This window comes from Canis lupus, chromosome 25, assembly GCF_048164855.1.
Source record: "Canis lupus baileyi chromosome 25, mCanLup2.hap1, whole genome shotgun sequence".
NCBI classification, from domain to species: domain Eukaryota; kingdom Metazoa; phylum Chordata; class Mammalia; order Carnivora; family Canidae; genus Canis; species Canis lupus.
In genome coordinates this window covers 35,057,101-35,063,609 of record NC_132862.1, presented here as the reverse complement: position 1 = coordinate 35,063,609, position 6,509 = coordinate 35,057,101, and positions in this window count along the sequence as shown.

The window sequence follows — 6,509 nt, the reverse complement described above, 5'->3', positions numbered from 1 at the left end:
ACAAGTTAATTTTAATATAATGGTCTTTTAGCCTGAACTGTAAGTTTATCTCTTATCTACAGAACTTTAGTTATATGATGTGTGTGTATACACACATCATTATTGTTAATTATTAATGTGTTAATAATATATATTGATGCCTGTGAGCCAACCCCAGGGATTCTGACTTAATTGCCCTAGAATATATTGTTGGCACTCGTTAAGAACTCCTTGATATATGTTTTAAAGTACCTTCTAAGCCGAGGCAAAAATCTCTGTACCCACAAGGTGCAAATCTATGAAGATTCTCCAAGAATAAGAGGAATTTTGCCCACTTGCCCCCTGACAATGCATTCCCCATTCAGCCAGTTTTGACTCTGGTTTAAAAATTATCTGTTTTTGTATTGGTCTCAGACTATCAATAGGGATGCTCTAGATTACCAATGCCTGAGGCACTCACCTAGGCCCAAACAGAACCCACCCCCCACCCCCACCCGTGCCAGAACTGAGGTCTGGCTATATTAGAGTGGGCAATCAGTTAGGCTTTAACTGGATGCCTTGGAGGCCAGCAACGGGGAGTCAAGACCCGATCAGGAAAGTTAGCAACATGTCCTAGCAGAATTGCATAAACAAAGCCACGATAAGCCAAATCAAACCAGACAGGCCCAAGACCAGGAAGGCCAGAGACCCTCACAAATATGGGAGAAAATGTGCAAAACCCTGCTCCCAAAAAAATCTCGTCCCCAAATCATAAATATTCCACCTCTTAGTTAACACTGTCAATGAAAGAGACCCAAACCCCAGACACAGCTCTCCCTTGAGCTGGCCCACTCTCCATACTCTTTCTCTTTAATAAACTCTTTACTTGCACCACTCAGCACTGTCTGGTCTGTCCTTGACCCTTTAGTTGTAAGGAGACTAAGAGCCTCTAACATCCCAGGAACTGGCTGGGCAGATGGTCTCTCCAGTTCACTTGGCAGCAGCTGGATTGACCTTTTGTTCTTATTCCAATTCACCTCAGCAACAACCATCAGGGAACTTTGAAAAAATAAAGTTTAGGCACACCTGGGTGGCTCAGTCAAGCATCTGCCTTGGGCTCAGGTCATGATCCCAGATGGAGCCCTGCTCCTTGCTCAGCAGGGAGTCTGCTTCTCCCTCCCTCTCTCTCTTTCTCTCTCTCTCTCTCTGTCCCCCCCCTCCCCCCAGCTTGCACTCTCTTTCTCTTTCAAATAAATAAAATCATTGAAAAGAAAGGAGAAAAACAGGGTTTATTATTCATAAGTCCTGGAGGATACATGAAGTGAGCCCAAGGCCACACAGGGGTGTCATAGGGGAAGTATAGACCTGGTGTTCTGCTTTTATTTACATTGAGAGTGGGTGGGCAGCCCCAGTGGCTTAGCGGTTTAGCGCCACCTTCAGCCCAGGGCCTGATCCTGGAGACCCCGGACCCAGGGCTCCCTGCATGAAGCCTGCTTCTCCCTCTGCCTGTGTCTCTGCCTCTCTCTCTCTTTCTCTCTCTCTCTCTCTGTGCCTCTCATGAATAAATAAATAAAATCTTAAAAAAAAAAAGAGTGGATGTCTAGGATTTTACAAGCTCATTCTTTACTGCTGAATTTAAAACAGAACATTGGGAATTAGGGCCTGCAAAGGGAAAAGCAGGGTCATGCAAGCAGTCAGTTATAGAGGTTACTCAGGGCTTTCTAAAAGGGGAAGTTCATGATTTGGAGTGGCCTGGCTTCTTAACCAGGTGTTTTACTGGTAGCTGTGTCATGCAGCTGGCAATGTGTTTGTGCAAGATGCATGTCTTTGAAATGGATATCTTGGCAATCAAGAACTTTAAAAAAAAAAAAAGATTTTATTTATTTGACAGAGATAGAGAGATTGGAAGTGGCAGAGGCAGAGGGAGCGACAGGCTCCCCGCCAAGCAGAGAGCCCCACGCGGGTCTCAATCCCTCGGCTTCACCACTTGAGCCAAAGGCAGACATTAAACCAGCTGAAACTCCCAGACACCCCAGCAATCAAAAACTTAATGTCAGGCATGTACACTACATAACCTTAGCTACCAAGTACTTCTTATATCACAGTAAGCTCCATGAGAGAAGGGACTGTTTTGTGGTTATCCACTGACATATTTCCAATTCCTAGAACAGGGAGGGCCTAACACATAGTTGGCCATCAATAACTATTTGTTAAATGAATGAATGCTAACTTAGTTGGTAATCCTATTGGGAACACAAGAAAAGGGAAAATGAGTAAGACTTGACTGTGAAACTAGCATAAGAACAAGAAAAGAAAGCAAATCTTTAAAACTAGAGAAATTTTATGACATATGTATGAACTCGTGCATAATTTCTGTTACTAACCCTGAAATAACCAACACTGCTGGTTCAAACCAGAAGTCATACAGAGTCATAAATACTTGCAGGGCTAACAAACAAGGGGTGGGGGCCTTTGTACTCTTCTTCATGAAAGAGACTACTTCCAGTGGAGGGAATTAGAGATGGATAGAAAACTCTATATTTTGTGACATGAAACCAAGAAAGCCCTAGAGATCACTGATGTTTTCAGAAATGCTCTGACATGGTATAGAAGGCTGCCTGACACAAGGGATCCATTGATAGGCATGATTTTTTTTAAGATTTTATTTATTTATTCATGAGAGATACACAGAGAGAGGCAGACACAGACAGAGAGAGAAGCAGGCTCCTTGCAGGAAGCCTGATGTGGGACTCGATCCCAGGACCAGGATCACACCCTGAGCCAAAGGCAGCAGCTCAACCGCTGAACCACCCAGGTGTCCCTATAGGCATGATTTAGCAGTGACAAAACTGCATAGCAACAAGTTAGCCAAGAGATGCTTAGTCATTACAGAATACTTGAGTTCATAGTTACACTGAAGGAAAACTCAATCTAAAGGTTGTAATAGGGTGCATGGGTGGCTCAGTTGGTTAAGCTTCTGCCTTTGGCTCAGGTCATGATCCCAAGGTCCTGGGATTGAGCCCCTCATGGAACTCCCTGCTCAGCAGGGAGCCTGCTTCTCCCTCTCCTGTTCCCCCTGCATGTGCTTTCTCTCTCTCTCTCTCTCTCTCTCTCTCTCTCTCTGTGTGTGTGTCAAATACATACATAAATAAAATCTTTAAAAATAAAAAAATAAAGGATATAATAACAAGAAAAAGTCTTACTGTATGTATAAATACAAGGAATATTATTCTTAAATGCTTGGGCAGATAACAATTAATTAAATCTATGTATATGCTACAGGGACAATCCAAAATAAGTAGTCTAAACTTCTAATGATGACTATAATTTAAATCAGAAAAATTGGGGCGCCTGGATGGCTCAGTGGTTGAGTGGCTGCCTTTGGCTCAGGTCGTGGTCCTGGGGTCCTGGGATTGAGTCCTGCATTGGGCTCCCTGTGGGGAGCCTGCTTCTCCTTCTGCCTGTGTCTCTGCCTCACTCTCTGTGTCTCTCATGAATAAATGAATAAAATCTTTAAAAATAAATTTTTTTAAATCTTAAAAATCTATGAACATAGACTTTATCAGTTGAAAAAGTGACATTTCTTCTAAAGAATGGTGAGAAAATGCATTGGGAAGTCTACTTTGGTCTAATTCAAATGGAGTAATACTTATATAGTAATGAACTCATGCTTATGTGAACGTAAAAAAAGGTGTTTGGACTGAATGTTTTATGAGCTTCTATCATTTGGCTTGAGTTCTTCCAGTTTCCTCCCTGTGTCCGTGACATCTCCAGTGAAAAAAATATACCTGAGCTTTTTATTTGGCTCAGGTTGCCTTTTGCCTTTATTTGGCTCTTTCTGTTGCCTTTCCCTTCCCAGGCTCACAGGTTTAGATCTCCTATAATCTCAAAGAAGCAACAGTTGTTCCCCTAGCCATGATGCTGTCTTGTAGATTATTGTTTCACTTAGCATACTCCTTCAATTTTCAACTGAAGGCTACACTTTTTGTTTATGTGTTTTCCCTCAAGATCCTTAGAGGGCAGACTTCCCCACTGGCTCTCTTCATGACAAACCTAAGACAGGGCCAGTGTAACTAATACTAACCTCCACCCTGGTGAACATTAGTTTCATGCTCAAAGTAAGAATGGTTGCATCTCTGTAGTCTTCTGAGACTGCATTTATGTTGATAGGGGGAAAAGTAAAATTTGAAAAGCTATAGTCTATGACACAAGATTTAGTGTACAAGGAGACAAAAAAGTTTATATGTTTTTCAAATTCATCAAGCTTTTCAAATCATTTTTTTCTTATGAAGATTGCCCTTAAGGTTCTGAGTAGGACATAGATTACTCCAGACAGCAATACCTAGGGTCTTGAATGACAGAATTGGGTGGGGGGGACTGTGTGATGATGCAGAAGTCCACTAAAGGTGTCCTTGGCTCAGAGGAGACGGGGCCTAGTCAAGATCTTGGTAGGAGAAGCCACCTACCAATAGTAGATAAATCACCTGAGACATTGAGAAAATTTGCATTCCTTTCTCAGAGATCAGTAGAGATATGGGTTTCTATCTGATAGATACATTCACTAAAGTTTGAGAAAAATGTCTTGCTGTGCTTGATTTATGGTCTATCAGATGCCTCCAGTACTAGACCTAAAGATTAGAGATGCAACTATTTCGGCAATAGAAACAGGTTATTTGTTCCTCTCCTATAAGTCACCTGGGTTGACAAATTGAAACAAGCAGTGATTACACCAGATTCTTTAAATGAACATTTATTTGGTGGGTGAGAAAGACAGTTAACAAGAAATCAGTGACAATATCCATCTTTCCTTAACACTATGGTTCCAGAATAGGATATAATCACAAGTATTTCTTCTCCAGATTGTATGGGATGGACAACACATGTATGGGAATTGGCTCTTCTTGGCTGGTGATTCAGCTGCTGCTGAGTCCCCCACAAAGGCTCTTGTTATGGGGAAAGTAGAGGTTCAGGGCTTGATCTCACTTGCTGTTCAGATATACAGATTACAATACATCAATTGCAATAAGTTCCAACCCATGACCTTGTCTTCTCATACTAATCCTTTGCTGAATTTCTTTGTCAAGAAAGGGGACCCCATTCCTTAGAGTTCTATCTCCCTCACTTTGCTTACGTAAGTGTGGACTCGCTCCTAGTTAAAAATTTACACACTTACCCCTAAGGCCCACTTATTAGAAACAAGAGTTGCTCATAAATTGGCTTAATTACTTTGTCTTGCCTACCAAAGAAAAGTTTAATAAAACTAAAAACTAAATAATGTTTTTGGTTATCATCTTATAAAGAGCATGAGATTATCTTTAAGTCATTTATATGATAGGATATCTAAAACAAAACCAACTCAATATCTGAATCTAAATGTATCCAGCTTGATTCACATATTCCCTTTTACCAAGGCCAGATAATTACAGTGTCAGTATTAGGTTAATTCCCAAAATAGTGCATGTACATTTTATTTTGTCAAACGTAAATTACTTCATAAAAAGAGTAAAATATTTCTTACCATTAAAATTATTATCATCATTGTTATTGAACACAGAAGCACCATATAGCCTAGATGTGTCTGCAGTTTAGTTTTCTACATACAGCGAGGGAGGATAGGGAGGAATGTTAATAATTCTAACATCATTCTCAGCTTCAGGGAACAGCCCTAGAGCAGTGCCAGTACCTATGGCTCCATCAAGATTAATTTACAACCCATGCATTAATCATTGTTTAATTACAACTTTCTGTTTCTTTAACACAATCTAAAGAATACATCAAAGGTAAACTCTGAGAAAGAATTCTTCATTTTTCAAGAATTCCATTATACATCCTTGCATAGATTCTATATAATATAATCTATACCATCATATTCAAAATTTTATAATAAACTTTCCTAGTCTTAACCTTACTTACAATTTGTCATTACCTTATCTAAATTTAGATTACTATAGTCAAAACAGCACCATATATATATATATATATATATATATATATATATATATACACATATATCTATGCACATCCAACACTTACATTAAACATATGGTGTTGTTATAAATTTTTCTTTTGACCTGTTTCTATTTGTTTCTCTAAGAACTCTAGTAACCAGACTGCAATAAGAAATATGTGCACACACACAAACATAATCATTCTCAAAATGTAATTATGATCTTTTTATAGTAGCAACAAGTATGATTTTGAATTACAGAATAATTTTTGTATTTTTAATTCTGTTACATAGTATGGTAGAAATATCAATATCTATCACTCTGAAAATAATATTTTATATCCTGAAATTTAGCAAAATTAATAAGTGCCAAGATACATCAAACATGTTTGATTTGGAATTTCAAATTAACATTAGCATTATAAGCATGTTTCTAGTTTATTTTATTTTGCACTATGAATATTATTTTCCAACACCTCATTCCCATGTTATCAATAAGACCTCTAATGACAACAATGAAAAACTTTTTCACAAAAAAAAAAAAAAAAAAATAGGGAATGCCTGGGTAGCCCAGCAGTTGAGCATCTGCCTTCGGCTCAGGGTG